The sequence below is a fragment of the Leuresthes tenuis genome, unplaced genomic scaffold (assembly GCF_036924035.1).
Source record: "Leuresthes tenuis unplaced genomic scaffold, fLeuTen1.0.hap1 SCAF_19, whole genome shotgun sequence".
Lineage (NCBI taxonomy): Eukaryota > Metazoa > Chordata > Actinopteri > Atheriniformes > Atherinopsidae > Leuresthes > Leuresthes tenuis.
The window spans coordinates 21,319,800-21,337,387 of NW_027325373.1; the positions used below are offsets into that span (position 1 = coordinate 21,319,800).

Below are 17,588 nucleotides of genomic sequence, written 5' to 3' on the forward strand. Positions count from 1 at the left end.
TTTCACCAGTGCTGTTTCTGTGCTATGATGCACTCTGAATCCTGACTGAAACTCTTCAAACAGATTATTTCTATGTAAATGATCACAAAGTTGAACTGCAACTATTTTTTCAAGAACTTTGGACAAAAAAGGGAGATTGGATATAGGTCGATAATTAGCCAACACTTCTGAATCAAGAGTAGGTTTTTTAAGTAAAGGTTTAATTACAGCAACCTTAAAAGTCTGAGGTACATATCCTGTCAACAAAGACCGATTGATCAAATCCAATATGGAAGTGTCAATTAAGGGGAAAACCTCCTTGAACAGTCTGGTTGGGATTGGGTCTAACATACAAGTTGATGGTTTAGAAGAGACTATTGCTGTTGTTAGCTCAGAAAAATCAACTGGACAGAAGCTGTCTAAATACAATTCAGGTTCGAAAGATACTTCTAAAGCTGCTCTACTTGATGATACATCAGTGATAATAATGGGAAGGATTCCATTAATCTTCTCTCTGATAGAAACAATTTTATTGATGAAGAATCTCATGAAATCATCACTGCTGAGAGTTAAAGGAATACATGGCTCAACAGAGCTCGGACTCTTTGTCAGCCTGGCAACAGTGCTGAAAAGAAACCTGGGATTATTCTTATTCTCTTCTATCAATAATGAATAATACGCAGTTCTAGCTTTACGAAGTGCTTTCTTATACGTTATTAAACTATCTTTCCAGACTAACTGAGACTCTTCTAAATTAGAGGAACGCCACTGTCTCTCCAGCTTTCTTGCAGTCTGCTTTAACGCACGCAGCTGTGAATTATACCAAGGAGCCAACCTCTTCTGACTGATTACCTTCCTTTTCAGAGGGGCAACATTGTCCAGTGTTGTACGCATTGAAGCTGTAGTGCTGTCAACAAGAGAGTCAAGTTCTACTGGAGTAAAATTTAGGTAGCCATCCTGTGTCATATCAGCACATGGCAGTGAAGAAAAGGATGATGAAATCAACTCTTTAAATCTGGTTACAGCATTCTCTGACAGACACCTTCTATATGTAGAATTCTTCTCAGAAACCGTGTAGTCAAGTAATGTAAATTCAAAAGTTATTAAAAAATGGTCAGACAAGACAGGGTTATGAGAGAACACTGTTAACTGTTCACTCTCAATGCCATAAGTCAGCACAAGGTCAAGGGTATGATTAAGGCAGTGAGTAGGTCTGTGAACACTTTGAGAAAATCCAATAGAGTCTAATATAGAATTAAAGTTAATATTTAGGCTGTCATTTTCAACATCTACATGAATATTAAAGTCACCCACTACAATGACTTTATCTGTACTCACCACTAACTGGGATAAAAACTCTGAGAATTCAGACAGAAACTCAGAATAAGGGCCAGGCGGACGATACACAACAACAAACACAAGAGGTTTTTGTGATTTCCACTTTGGGTGGGAAAAACTGAGAATCAGAGATTCAAAAGAGCTAAAACTAATCTTGGGTCTAGGACTGATTAGTAACCCTGATCTGAAGATAGCTGCCACTCCTCCTCCTCTGCCTGTGGTTCTAGGAACATGAACATTTAAATAGTCAGAGGGAGTTGATTCATTAATGCTAACATGATCCTCCTGCTGCAGCCAGGTTTCTGTAAGACAAAATATATCAATATGATGATCACAAATCAAATCATTCACTAACAGAGACTTCAAAGGGAGAGATCTAATATTCAGCAAACCACATTTAATAGTTTGATGTTTTTGTTCAGTTAAAGTTTTTGTTTTAATTTTTTTTTGCACAAGAGGATTTGCTCCTTTTGTGTTTTTTGATTGAGGGGGGGGCAGCATCAGGTGGGAAGCCGCAGAGAAGTGTGTAAGACTACAACTCTGCATCCTGGTCTCAACCCTGGGATGTCATGTTTTTGGATGACTAATAAATTCGTCCATATTTCTAGAAATGAGAGCCGCTCCTTCCAAAGTGGGATGGATGCCGTCTCTCCTCATCAGACCAGGTTTTCTCCAGAAAGATTGCCAATTATCTATGTAGCCCACGTTGTTTGCTGGACACCATCTAGACAACCAGCGATTGAATGAGGACATGCGGCTAAACATGTCATCACTGGTCAGATTTGGCAGGGGTCCAGAGAAAACTACGGAGTCCGACATTGTTTTGGCAAAATTACACACCGATGCAACATTAATTTTAGTGACCTCCGATTGGCGTAACCGGGTGTCATTACCGCCGACGTGAATAACTATTTTACCGTATTTACGTTTATCCTTAGCCAGCAGTTTTAAATAGGATTCTATGTCGCCCGCTCTGGCCCCTGGAATGCATTTGACTATGGTCGCTGGTGTCGCTAATGCCACGTTTCTGACTATAGAGCTGCCAATTACCAGGGTTTTGTCCTCAGCGGGTGTGTCGCTGAGTGGAGAAAATCTATTAGAAACGTGGACAGGTTGATGGTGAACCACGGGCTTGACTTTAGGACTATGACTCCTCTTCCTGACAGTCACCCAGCCACTCTTAAGTCCCGGCTGCTCGGGATCTGCTCGGGGACGACTAACAGAGCTAGCTACGCTAGGTGGCTCCGCACTGACTAAAGGGGCCTGGCTCGCTATCGGGTGGTTTTCAACAGTGCAGAGCCGAGCTTCCAATTCAGATAACCTTGCCTCCAAAACTACAAAAAGACTACATTTGTTACATGTACCATTACCACTAAAGGAGGCAGAGGAGTAACTAAACATCTGACACACGGAGCAGGTGAAAGCAGGAGATAGAGGAAGAGAACTGGTAGCCATGCTAAGCTAGAGAACCAGACACACCGCTAAAAAGTGAAAAATAAAAACTAAAGATCTGTAAGAGTGAGCGTTAGAAAATAACAAGTATGAGATAGAGTTAACTATGCAAGATGTGTAAATTATATGGAGAAATAAGGTGATTATTAGTAGTTCAAGAGGAGCGAGAACTGTCACAGTGCACACACAAAGCAACAGGAAGTGATGCAATACGATCAGAGGACCTCAGAGTCCTGTTGTTATGATGGGGCTTCAGCAGATCTTTGACATATGAAGGGGCCTGAACACGCAAGGCTCTGAGTGTGAGAACAAGAACTTTGAACTGGATTCTGAACCTGACTGGGAGCCGCTGTAAAGAAATCAGAACTGGTGTTGTGTGCTGAAAAAACAGCACCGTTCGAGGCATAAAGGGGAGCAACCATGAAAGAAATATCTCTGTTGTGCAATCGGCCAGCGCGTTCGGCTCTTAACCGAAAGGTTGGTGGTTCGAGCCCACCCAGGGAGTGCTTTTATTTTTCACTTTTTAGCGGTGTGTCTGGTTCTCTAGCTTAGCATGGCTACCAGTTCTCTTCCTCTATCTCCTGCTTTCACCTGCTCCGTGTGTCAGATGTTTAGTTACTCCTCTGCCTCCTTTAGTGGTAATGGTACATGTAACAAATGTAGTCTTTTTGTAGTTTTGGAGGCAAGGTTATCTGAATTGGAAGCTCGGCTCTGCACTGTTGAAAACCACCCGATAGCGAGCCAGGCCCCTTTAGTCAGTGCGGAGCCACCTAGCGTAGCTCGCTCTGTTAGTCGTCCACGAGCAGATCCCGAGCAGCCGGGACTTAAGAGTGGCTGGGTGACTGTCAGGAAGAGGAGTCATAGTCCTAAAGTCAAGCCCGTGGTTCACCATCAACCTGTCCACGTTTCAAATAGATTTTCCCCACTCAGCGACACACCCGCTGAGGACAAAACCCTGGTGATTGGCAGCTCTATAGTCAGAAACGTGGCATTAGCGACACCAGCGACCACAGTCAAATGTATTCCAGGGGCCAGAGCGGGCGACATAGAATCCTATTTAAAACGCTGGCTAAGGATAAAATAGTTATTCACGTCGGCGGTAATGACACCCGGTTACGCCAATCGGAGGTCACTAAAATTAATGTTGCATCGGTGTGTAATTTTGCCAAAACAATGTCGGACTCCGTAGTTTTCTCTGGACCCCTGCCAAATCTGACCAGTGATGACATGTTTAGCCGCATGTCCTCATGCAATCGCTGGTTGTCTAGATGGTGTCCAGCAAACAACGTGGGCTACATAGATAATTGGCAATCTTTCTGGAGAAAACCTGGTCTGATGAGGAGAGACGGCATCCATCCCACTTTGGAAGGAGCGGCTCTCATTTCTAGAAATATGGATGAATTGATTAGTCATCCAAAAACATGACAACCATGGGTTAAGACCAGGATGCAGAGTTGTAGTCTTAGACACTTCTGCGGCTTCCCACCTGATGATGCCCCCCCTCAATCAAAAAACACAAAAGGAGCAAATCCTCTTGTGCAAAAAAATTTAAAACTAAAACTTTAACTGAACAAAAACATCAAACTATTAACTGTGGTTTGCTGAATATTAGATCTCTCCCTTCGAAGTCTCTGTTAGTGAATGATTTGATTTGTGATCATCATATTGATATATTTTGTTTTACAGAAACCTGGCTGCAGCAGGAGGATCATGTTAGCATTAATGAATCAACTCCCTCTGACTATATAAATGTTCATGTTCCTCGAACCACAGGCAGAGGAGGAGTGGCAGCTATCTTCAGATCATGGTTACTAATCAGTCCTAGACCCAAGATTAGTTTTAGCTCTTTTGAATCTCTGATTCTCAGTTTTTCCGACCCAAAGTGGAAATCACAAAAACCTCTTGTGTTTGTTGTTTTTTATAGTCCACCTGGTCCTTATTCTGAGTTTCTGTCTGAATTCTCAGAGTTTTTATCACAGTTAGTGCTGAGTACAGATAAAGTGTTCACAGACCTACTCACTGTCTTAATCATACCCTTGACAGCCCAAGGGCTGACTTATGGCATTGAGAGTGAACAGTTACAGTGTTCCCTCATAACCCTGTCTTGTCTGACCATTTTTTAATAACTTTTGAATTTACATTACTTGACTACACGGTTTCTGAGAAGAATTCTACATATAGAAGGTGTCTGTCAGAGAATGCTGTAACCAGATTTAAAGAGTTGATTTCATCATCCTTTTCTTCACTGCCATGTGCTGATATGACAGTGGACGGCTACTTAAATTTTACTCCAGTAGAACTTGACTCTCTTGTTGACAGCACTATAGCTTCAATGCGTACAACACTGGACAATGTTGCCCCTCTGAAAAGGAAGGTAATCAGTCAGAAGAGGTTGGCTCCTTGGTATAATTCACAGCTGCGTGCATTAAAGCAGACTGCAAGAAAGCTGGAGAGACAGTGGCGTTCCTCTAATTTAGAAGAGTCTCAATTAGTCTGGAAAGAGTTTAATAATGTATAAGAAAGCACTTCGTAAAGCTAGAACTGCTTATTATTCATTATTGATAGAGAATAAGAATAATCCCAGGTTTCTTTTCAGCACTGTTGCCAGGCTGACAAAGAGTCCGAGCTCTGTTGGGCCATGTATTCCTTTAACTCTCAGCAGTGACAATATCATGAGATTCTTCATCAATAAAATTGTTTCTATCAGAGAGAAGATTAATGGAATCCTTCCCACTATTATCACTGATGTATCATCAGCAGAACAATGGAAATTTATGCCATGCTGTCTAATAATGTCAACTAATGGAAGCATGTACAAAGTAAAAAGAATTGGTCCAAGCACAGAGCCCTGCGGAACTCCATGACTTACACCAATGTGTGAGGAAGATTCTTCATTTACAAGAGCAAACTGGAATCTATAAGATAAATATGACTTAAACCAGCCTAATGCAGTTCCTTTAATCCCAATAACATGTTCAAGTCTCTGTAACAGAATGCTGTGATCGATCGTATCAAATGCAGCACTGAGATCCAACAGGACAAGCACAGAAATAAGTCTGCTATCTGAGGCTAAGAGGAGATCATTGGTAACTTTCACCAGTGCCGTTTCTGTGCTATGATGCACTCTGAATCCTGACTGAAACTCTTCAAACAGATTATTTCTATGTAAATGATCACAAAGTTGAACTGCAACAATTTTTTCAAGAACTTTAGACAAAAAAGGGAGATTGGATATAGGTCGATAATTAGCCAATATACACTGCTCAAAAAAAAAAAAAAAAAAGGGAAACACTTTGAAAACAGATCTCAGTGGAAAAATAAATATAAATCATACTGCATATCCAGGCAATGTGTGAAGGATGAAAGGACACGACAATAGATGCAAATGATCAACGCACAGAATGAATTCAAAGGCATCCCTATCATGTGAAAAGGGCCATTGTGGCAACTCAAAATGATACCAAGTGGCCCCCACATGATTGTATGCATGCATTACAACATTGGGGCATGCTCCTAATGGATCAACAGACGGTGCCCTGAAGGGAGATGTCCCCAAATATGGAAAAGAGCATCACTGAACTTCTGGACAGTCAGATGCAACCCAACTGTGTCAGTTTAAGCAAGACATGTCCTAGAGGTTTTCTGTTGGATTTAGGTCAAGTGTGGGGCCCCCCCATTCAATGGTATAAATTTCTCCAGGAATTTTCTGCATACTCTGGCCACAAGGCCAGAGCATTGTCATGCTCGAGGAGGAACGCAGGACCCACTGCACCAGTATATGGTCTGACAACATGCTCCTTGACTGGAACAGGGGCCCAAGGTGAAACTGTAAATTCAATTCAATTCAATTTTATTTATATATCGCCAGATTACAACAATTGTCATCTCAAGGCACTTAAGTAATATAGTCCAATTCAAGCCAATTGGAATTCAATTCATTGTAATCATAATCCAATTAATTCATATAGAGCCAATTCAAAAAATTAATATCCTAGCTAAGGAAACCAACAGATTGCACCGAAATGTGTCTTCAGTCCAATCTCCCGTCCTGAGCGTGCCTGAGGCAACTGTGGAAAGGAACGACTCCCTTTTAACAGGAAGAAACCTCTGGCAGAACCAGACTCAGGTAGGGTGGCCATCCGCCTCGACCAGCTGGGGTTTGAGAAGACAGAAAAGAGGGAAAAGAGGGGGGAAAAACACCATAACGCCATTCAAAGGATATCTGTTGGAACAGGGAAACATAGGTTAATAATCACAATAATGTCACATGTACATAAAATCAATTTTGAAATTAAAAGGGGGAAAAAGAGAGCAAAGTGAGGAAAGGTGTGACAGATGAGGTCCCCCAGCAGTCTAAGCCTATAGCAGCTTAACTATGGGATGTTTCAGGATTACCTGAGCCATCCCTAACTATAAGCTTTATCGAAAAGACAAGTTTTAAGCCTAATCTTAAAAGTGGAAAGGGTGTCTGCTTCCCGGACATTTACTGGCAGCTTATTCCACAAGAGAGGGGCCTGATAACTGAAGGCTCTACCTCCCATTCTACTTTTAGAAACTCTGGGAACAACAAGTAAACCTGCAGTTTGGGAGCGAAGTGCTCTGTTGGGAAAATATCTTACAATGAGATCTTTAAGATATGGAGCTCGGTCATTAAGAAGTTTATATGTGAGAAGAAGAATCTTAAATTCTATTCTGAATTTAACAGGGAGCCAATGAAGAGAAGCTAAAACTGGAGAAACATGATCTCTCCTCTTAGTTCTCATCAGAACTCTGGCTGCAGCATTTTGGATCAGCTGGAGGCTTTTCAGAGAATATGTGGGACAGCCCAATAATAAGGAATTACAGTAGTCCAATCTTGAAGTAACATATACATGGACTAGTTTCTCTGCATCACCCTGAGACAGGATGTTCCTGATTTTAGTAATATTACGAAGGTGAAAGAAGGCAGTCCTAGAAACCAGTTTTATATGTGCGTCAAATGATAAATTCTGGTCAAAAATAACTCCAAGGTTCCTCACTGTATAACTAGAAGCCAAGGAAATACCATCTAGAGTAACTATATAGCTAGATGATTTCTCCCTGAAGCGCTCAGGTCCAAAGAGAACAACTTCAGTTTTGTCTGAATTTAAAAGCAGACAGTTCTGAGTCATCCAGGTCTTTAAGACAGGCTTGTAGCCTGACCAATCTATTGGTTTCATAGATAAGTACAGCTGAGTATCATCAGCATAACAATGGAAATTTATGCCATGCTGTCTGATAATGTTACCTAATGGAAGCATGTATAAAGTAAAAAGAATTGGTCATAGCAAAGAACCCTGAGGAACTCCATGACTTACTCCAACGTGTGAGGAAGATTCTTCATTTACAATGAAAGCCCACAGGAGCCTAAAGGGTCATGTCATCAGTAGTGACACTGACCAGGGCAATATTGCAGTACTCAAGAATCAGAAGGCGATATTAAAAGCCAAGAGTTTTATTCTAAGGGCTGGACGCATCCGCCGTGACAGTCTGGTTGCCGCTGGACGCATCCGCCGTGACAGTCTGGTTGCCGCTGGACGCATCCGCCGTGACAGTCTGGTTGCCGCTGGACGCATCCGCCGTGACAGTCTGGTTGCCGCTGGACGCATCCGCCGTGACAGTCTGGTTGCCGCTGGACGCATCCGCCGTGACAGTCTGGTTGCCGCTGGACGCATCCGCCGTGACAGTCTGGTTGCCGCTGGACGCATCCGCCGTGACAGTCTGGTTGCCGCTGGACGCATCCGCCGTGACAGTCTGGTTGCCGCTGGAACATCAGTGGTGACATCAGTTGTGATGTCAAACAACATCAGATGTGACATCAATTGTGATGTAATCATCAGTGATGATATCGCAATTTAATGATAAGACTAAAAAAGAGCAATGGCGCTCTGTTCTCAGCTGCCATCTTCTGTGTTGTTTTGTGCTCTTGTTCAGTTTTATGATTATACATTTTTTAACTTTCGTTCTGTGAAATCTCAAAATATTATTGTCCAGGTCAGTTTTAATGCATTAATTGTATGTTATGGTACTCACGACTGCTTTCTTCATGCCTCCACTGGAAAATTGGACCTTATTCTGTGATGATCTGCAGGTTTGAAGGCCTCTAGGTTCTGTCTCTCTTCTGGTATGTGATTCCAACCACAGATTCTGGATGGAATTGAAGTCCAGATTCCAGAATGTTGATTTTTGTTCTCTGTTAATCACTTAACGACTTCAACTGAATACTTCATGTCACTGTCACGTTGGAAGGTCCACTTCTGCCAGTTTTTCAGCAACCAGTGTAATGTTTCCCAATATATGGACCCAAACTATCAAGTCTGACCTGCCAAATGACGCATTATCTTAGAAATCTAATGCTGCTGAAAAGTACAGTACCTATCCAAGACGGGTGATAATAACAAAATGATTCACACATTAGTTGAATATATTCGCTCATAATCAAAGGTGCAAAGGAAAACGTTTGTCCTTAGCATTCAGTGTTCAGATGGGCCTGAGCGGTCTGTTCTTCCTGAGACTGCTCATGTCTGTAGAGATATGATATGCATGTTTGATCACTCCAATGCACTGTTCAATGCTGTTCTCTGCTGGGGGAGTTGCACTTAAGACAAAAACTGTAAGCGCCTGGACAAACTGGTGAAAAAGGCTGGTTCTGTGGTAGGCAGAAGGCTAGACCCTCTCAGTGCTGTGGTGGAGCAACGGATGAGGAGGAAATCATATTCAGTTTTGGAGAACAATAAACATCCTCTCCACAGCATCCTGGCAGGACAGAGGAGCAGCTGCAGAGAGAGACTCATCTCACTGAGCTGCAGGACTGAGAGGTTCAGGAGGTCCTTTGGTCCCCACAGCCATAAGGCTTTTTAACAGTGACTGCTGACATGTTCTTCTCAAATTTATTTAATTAGTCATTGATTATTATTATCATCATTGGTGTCTAATATACAACCATTGTAAATATCTATATTTTATGAGCTATTTGACAAATTTGAATTTCCGTCATGGGGGATGAATAAAGTATTTTTCTATTCTATTCTATTGTAGCCACCTAAAAATCACTTTTATTTTGAGGCTTTTTTAAATGGGGAAAAAGAGAGCAAAGTGAGGAAAGGTGTGACAGATGAGGCCCCCCAGCAGTCTAATCCTATAGCAGCTTAACTATTGGTTGATTCAGGATCACCTGAGCCATCCCTAACTATAAGCTTAATCATAAAGGAAAGTTTTAAGCCTAATCTTAAAAGTGGAAAGGCTGTCTGCTTCAGTTTGAATGTGGAAAAAGGTTTATTTTGGAAAAACATTTTAAAAACTGACATTATTCTGTCATGGGAAACACTGCTGGTGGGAAACATTACACTGGTTGCTGAAAAACTGGCAGAAGTGGACCTTCCAACGTGACAGTAACATGAAGTATTCAGCTGAAATCGTTAAGTGATTAACAGAGAACAAAAATCAACATTCTGGAATCCGAACTTCAATTCCATCCAGAATCTGTGGTTGGAATCACAGACCAGAAGAGAGACAGAACAGAGGCCTTCAAACCTGCAGATCATCACAGAATAAGGTCCAATTTTCCAATGGAGGCATGAAGAAAGCAGTCCTGAGTACCATAACATACAATTAATGCATTAAAACTGACCTGGACAAGAATATTTAGAGATTTCACAGAAAGAAAGTTTAAAAATGTACAATAATAAAACTGAACAAAAGAGCAAAACAACAGAAGATGGTGGCTGAGAACGGAGCGCCATTGCTCTTTTTTAGTCTTATCACTAAATTGTGATGTCATCACTGATGATAACATCACAACTGATGTCACCACTGATGTTGTTTGACATCACAATTGATGTCACCTCTGATGTTGTTTGACATCACAAATGTTATATAGGCCAGACATTTTCACTCCTTTTTCACAGTTCGTCAAGAGTTTATCTGAAGAAACACGTCCAGTTTTCGAAGTAAATTTGAAAATCACAGTAAACGGTTTTCACTTCGCCTAAAAAAACAACACTTAATTACTATCTTGAATAGTAATTTTGACAAACTCTTAAAAACAACACTTAATTACTACCTTAAATAGTAATTTTGACAAGCTCTTAAGAACAACAAGCAAAATGAGTCAAACCAAGATATCATCTGGTCAACTTCAGTGGTGTGACATAGTAGACGACGATTTACCTGAGGATTTCTACACATATACCATTACTTTTGGCAATAATGAAATTTATGAGGAACCCACCAACAAGTCAGAATATTACCTTTTGGAAAAAGAACAATGCCAGGCCTCTGAGGATTCCCCGTCTCCTCAAACAGTAAATGACGACGAGGAAAAAGAACCATCCCAGGTCTCTGCTGCAGCTGTGACTCCTCATTCCGAGGACGTCCAGCTTGTGCAGGATCATCCCCAGGCCTCCAAAGTTCGTCGTGTCACCTGGAAGTTTCCAATTTCACAAACCGAGGAGATTCCCTCTAATGCTTCTGCTGCCGACGAAAATTATGGATCAGAGAAATTACAGGAATCTTACCAACATAATAAAGACAAGATCAACTATTTATACCATCGCATGGATATTGTCAGGACTAAGCTGCTGAAAAAGAATTTCTTTCTAACACGAGAAAAAGACAGAAGAGTCACAGCAGAGAATAGCTGCTCCATTTCTCAGGAAAAACTAAAGGACCTGGAAAACAGTTTGACGTGTGAGCGTCATCTCCGTGAAAAGTGTGAGCAGGAGCTCAAGGAATGCAATGAAGTCATTGCAGAATTTTGTGAAACAATGTATCCACCAATATCTGAAACTGAATATCAGATAGTTGTGAAAGAAGTAGAGAGCTTGAAAGAACAACTCAAAGTAAAAACTGCCTCCAATATTGATCTTGCCTCCAAACTAAAGGCACAGGAGGAGGCAACAAAGACACAGGAAAAGAAGGTGGCAGAACTTATGAAGGCTGTATTTCTATCTGTAATCATCAAGCCAGAAGAAAAAACAGAGCTGTACATACTCCCAGAACTCCATTTAGATCAGATACGTCTTCCACCAAAGAACAAAATTGTGGAAGAGCTGGCTTCACAAGTGGAAGTATCAAATCTAGAAGTGGAGGGAGTCAATGAAACAGAACCACAAGGGATCCCTGAGCCACCAAAAGAGAACTTTACATCAAAGAAACAAACAGAACAAAAAGACGCCAGAAACCATTTTAAAGAACCAGCCTGAAGTCACCCAGGAACCTCAAGACACGGAGGACATTTCATTACTGATCCATATCAAGGAACCAGAGAAGATATCTGAACCTGTGGATGAAAAAGAAATAGATAGGGCTTCTGAAGACTCACGGGAAGTGATTCCATCAGATTTAGCTCATCCGGCTGGAGTGCCACAACCAGACGTGGTCCCAGAACAGGAGAGTTACATCGAAGTGGAATTAGTCCAACAACCAAAAGATGTCTCAGAGCCACCAAAAGAGAAAGTTTCTTCTAAAAACCATTGGCACAAAAACAAGAAGACTGTAGAGACCATTATAAAGAACAACCAGTCGAAGTATTCCAGGAACTTCAAGACACGGAGGACATTTCATCACAGATCGTTGTCCAGGAACCACTTCCAGAAAACAATCGAGAAAGAACTTTCATTGTCATCGAACCATTTCGATGACAATGAAAGTTCTATCTCCATTCAGAGGACTCTCCAACATCAACCCCCTTACATGCCACAGAAGACATGTCTCTTTAACTTGCAGTACCAGAACAAGCAGTGGACAAGTTTAACCCCTCAGAAGAAAGACCAGAGCTGCCTTCAATGTGGAGGCTCTTCAAAAAATATATGACGCCAAAACATCCCCCACAATACAAAGACAACAACATCAAGAGAGAAAGTAGCGGCAGCGTTTAGTATTCGCACATAAGACCAGTCAACCAATGAAATCTCTATACATCCTGTTACAGTAACATCAATAAAAATACTTAAAATGTAGATATCTTTTGTACGGCTCTATCTTTTCATCCTGAACAACTGCACTGACTGAAAGTATCAGTGCATTGTTCTCACAACTGTTAAGAGCATTATTGTGTCATTCAAATAAGAATATGAATATGTTCCTATAGAAATTATTATTACATTGATTTATGTGTTTAAATAAAATAAACCATTGTAAAAATAAAAAAAAATAAATTACGCACAATTCTTTTATCAAAAGAAGAACCAGTTTTACTTGTCAATTAAAAGGTCATTTTCTTCAAAAGTTATTCTTCCAATGACAAATAAGGTATTTTTCATATTGTTGAGGGTTTGATATCACCTTTTATTGTACATATTTATGCACTGTGCTTACATAGCATTGGTACACTCCTTTTTGAAAGGAACAAGCATTGTCCCCACAGTGTGAAGAGTTAGAACACTACATGCTTACAGGAGGAGTCAAAACAGGTCAAAACATTTGAACCATGAGTGTTAAAAGATGAGTTTCACTGTTTAGTGTCACGACAGCTGGAATATACATCAGCATATGAATTAGTGTCTAACAGGAGGACTCCACTCTTGACGCAGCAGAGGACATCTTGAGAAAGTGGAGCCAAAGAGAATAAACCACCAGGCTGCTTAAAGCTGCTTGATCTGACTGCTCAGATGTTTTTTCTGTGTTTGACCCATCAAACTCACCTCCTTACACACGAGGAAACTCTGGTGATCTGCTGCATTTCTCAATAGAAATTATATATATATATGCACGTGATTTTGATAACATATGTGTGTAACACCTTCACTGCAGGAGTATTTGTCGGAATGAAACGATGCAAAAAGTTTAATAAACTTTTAGTAAATTGTTCCTCATTTCCTCTTGCCTGCAGAAGGATTAAAGATCTTGGACTTTCTATATGAAGACAGTGGAACAAAGAGTAGATTTTATTTAACAATCTGACAACATCATTTACAACAAAAAGTATTCTTCAACAGAACAGAACAATTCAGGAAACACTAATCAGCATCAACGCCTGAACTGAACTGAAAAATACTGAAACTTCTCTGTTTAAAGGAGAAACTTTCAGCTGTGGGGCAAGATTTCCCTGCAGGCTCCTGGTTTTCTCTTTGTTCACTCAGTCTGTTGTTTTCTGCCCTCACTTTAGTCAACACAGTCCGACAGTAAAAAGCTCATTCTCTCTCTTTATGTAGTGTTTACATCACTGTGTCGACAGCACAGTTACACATGTATGCTGTTCAGTCAACGTTGACTTTTTATGCTGTTTCACATGTTCTGCTTTGAACATAAAATCTGACATCGTGGAGCTTTTATCATTAGCATCAAATATTTAAACATTGTTGGACATGAAAACACATTTTTCATTTTGAACAGACTTCAATAAATTCAAATTGTAAGAATGTTTGTGTCAGACAGGAAAAACGGGATCACACTCCTCAACCTCCCTGGTAAGGTCTCTTCGGGGGTACTGGAGAGGAGGAACCACATTTTCACAGTTTTCTGTGTAATGGTTCGTTATAAAAGAAGAGTCCACAAAGCCTGAGTAGCAGACCTGTGCTTCATCTTGACTTGAGGTATTTCAGGAGAAATGCAATTATAACCCCAGAGAGCCTCCCGCAGAATGAATCTGGTTTTATTTAACTAAGAATACTTTATTAAAGATCACTTTACTGTCATGTGGTCACACGAAATGACTCTCCGCATGTGACCCATCCAGGTTGGTATCTGTTGAACACACACATGCACAGGGTCACACACTCATGGAGACAGATGCCATACACTGGAGCGGTGGGCAGCCAATTACAGCGCCCGGGGAGCATGGGGGTTACGGAGCGGCGAGAGAAGGAATGGAAGGTTATTGGAGGACTCTAAGCACAGAGACTGATAGCTTGTGGGTAGAGCGGCTTTCGATTTGCTACCAAACATACAAGTAGTTGCTGTCGATGGAAAAATTGTCCTATCTGGTTGTAAAGGATGGGGACACGTTCATGTTCTGAAGACAGTATGTCTAAGTTACCAATGTTCGGATGATATACGTACTCGTCCCTGTGTGGGCTTGAACCACCAACCTTTTGATTAACAGCCGAACACGCTGGCCGATTGCGCCACAGGGACTATGCCAGCACATAAAAATCCTCTGTGCAGGACATGAGTCAGAGACCTCTAAGTTAGGCTTAACTTATAGACTCTATCTGAGTCCTACTGTCCCTCTCAGAGGACATCCTGGGCTCTCTTTTGATGCCCCAGTTGTGGGGGTGTGGCCAACACATCACATGCACTGTCCTTTGAAAAAAGAAATTGGAATTTCAACTTCCATGTTTTACAGCAACAAGAGAGGTAAGTCGACAATTTTTTGAAGATATCATGTTTCTATTGTTAAAAATCTTTTTTTGTCTTTAATATCAAAGTCTTTACTTCAATTTAGTAACACTTTTATAAAGGCTTAGTCATTTTAACCCTTTCAAAACATGACTTTTATGTAATGTCCTTTGTAGCTGACATCAGGACTTACTAACCTCCATTGAAGAATTGTGGAGGGAGATTCAGATTTAGAGCAGTCTGAAGATGAGATGGATGAGGCCCAGAGAGAGGAGAGGAAGACGAAATCCATCAGAACTGGAAGCCCTCTGACTACTTCCAACAGTACATCGATGACCAAGTTTCTAAAGAAATGTCAGAACGAACAAACAATCGGGAGGTGTTGATCACTGGAGGAAGTCTAAAACCCACACCAGAGGAGCTGAAAACCTTCTTTGGCATGTCTATGTACATGGTATGCCTCGGATACCCTAGGATTCGGATGTACTGGGCGGCGAAGACAAGGGGCCAGTTATAGCTGATGCAATGAGTCGAGACAGATTCTTCAAGATGTTTATGCATTTAGCAGACACTTTTATCCAAAGCGACATACAGGTAGGCAGGTAGGGTAAGGGGGTCTTGCCTAAGGATTCTCTTCAATCTTACTATCACAGTCCCTGGATCAGGGAGTCACAAAACAGTCACAAAGTCACAAACGATCTTGATGTCTCTGATGAGGAGAAGAAGCGTGATCCCCTCTGGAAGGTGAGACCTCTCTTAAACAGAGTGCAACAAGGCTGCCTCAATCTGCCTAGGCCAGGGAAGGCATGAGTAGATGATCAGATAATTCCGTTCACAGGCGTCCTGTACGACAGTGCCCGGAAAACCAAACCCAAAAAAAAAAGTGTTTAAGGTTCACTGACCAACAACTTGGAATCAGACGGGGCACTGCCAGTAGAAATACATGTGCAGAGCATGTTATGAAGGCATGGCAAGAGTATATGTTGGTAATCGAACTCGTCCTTAACCTTTCAGTTAACAGCCGAATGCGCTGGCCAATTGCGCCACAGCACACAACACCAGTTCTGATTTCTTTACAGTGGCTCCCAGTCAGGTTCAGAATCCAGTTCAAAGTTCTTGTTCTCACACTCAGCGTGTTGCGTGTTCAGGCCCCTTCATATGTCAAAGATCTGCTGCAGCCCCATCATAACAACAGGACTCTGAGGTCCTCTGATCAGGTTTGTTGGTTGTTCCTCCATCCAGGCTGAGAACTAAAGGAGACTGTGATTCAGAGGTTGTTGCTCCTAAACTTTGGAACTATCTTCCATTAGATTTAAGATGTGTGAGAAAAGTGGACATTTTTAAAAAGCTTCTTAAAACACATCTATTTAACCTGGTTTTCTGAAAAGTACTGTATACTGTATGGTATGCTTTATTTTATATCGTATTTATTTAATATTGTATGGGCATCAGTTATTATCTTTTTATTCTTTTATTTTCATTGTAAAGCACTTTGTTACATTTGTTCTTGAAAAGGGCCATTTAAATAAAATTTACTCACGGACTGAAAACTCAACACAGATTCAGATCTCAGAGTTCATGTGAGACGCTGCTCCGAACAAAACTGTCTGAAGACGTTTTCTTTTATTCTGATTTTCACACAAAACAAAACAGAGAAAATGTGATGAGTTATTTTAAAAAGAAATAAATACTTTCAAATACAATCTTCATTGAGTTAATATTACAGTCACTGGTTTCTGGGAGCAGATTTAATGCTTTGCTGCAGGAACTGCACATCTGCCAGTCAGCAGGTTTAACTGGAGCTTTTTAATTCTGGAAATTCTTGTGCAATAAGCATGCTCATCACAAACAAAATGTAGAGGGACGTAGCTTCATCTTGCTCTGGTTCACCATCTTTCTCGAATGCCTTAGTTTTGCTGTTGTTGTTGTTGGTGGTGAAGACGTCAACCGGAAGTTGCTCTATTAGCGATAGATGAATTGGGCACAGCGCCACCTATCGTACTGAGACATGCTTTGTACCAGTGATTCGATTCATTCACCGCCATATATCCAAGGATAATTACCCTTGCTAGGATAAGGAGCATAACCCAACTATAGCTATAATCGAGTTAATCATGTAGACCCACTGACTGTCTGTGTCATTAGAAAGAAAAACCTCACTTCCTGTGAACCACTACAGTTTGATGTCAGCAAACACATCAGCTGTGTGAGGAGCATTACTACCATCTACTGGAATGATTAGAAGTTATTAAGGTTTTTTTCTGCAGGAGCCTCTCAGGCACTGATTTTTAGTGTGGATTAGTGAAACAACGACTCGAGATGAGTATAATCAGCAGAGCTACTGCAACTGCTATTAATCCTCCTGCTTGTCCCAGTTTAGAGAAGACGCTGATCCATCCTCTGCTGTCTGGTCGTCGACTCTCAGTCGGTCTCTGAGGTTGGGAGTGATCAGCAGCTGCTGTAAAGGACAAAAAATGAAGGTGATTTATGGAAATAGAAAACATTTCTCTCATCATTAGTAG

General features: G+C 41.2%; 1 protein-coding gene and 1 long non-coding RNA gene across 2 annotated transcripts in view; one reads left to right on the forward strand and one right to left on the reverse strand.

Moving 5' to 3' along the window:
* The window catches only part of LOC140276975 (uncharacterized), a 137,808-nt gene that overhangs the window by 118,788 nt on the left and 1,432 nt on the right, over window positions 1–17,588 (forward strand). The window lies entirely within an intron of this gene.
* ddx56 (DEAD (Asp-Glu-Ala-Asp) box helicase 56) overlaps window positions 1–17,588 on the reverse strand; it is a 212,546-nt gene that overhangs the window by 33,201 nt on the left and 161,757 nt on the right. The gene's annotated exons all lie outside the window — the stretch shown is intronic.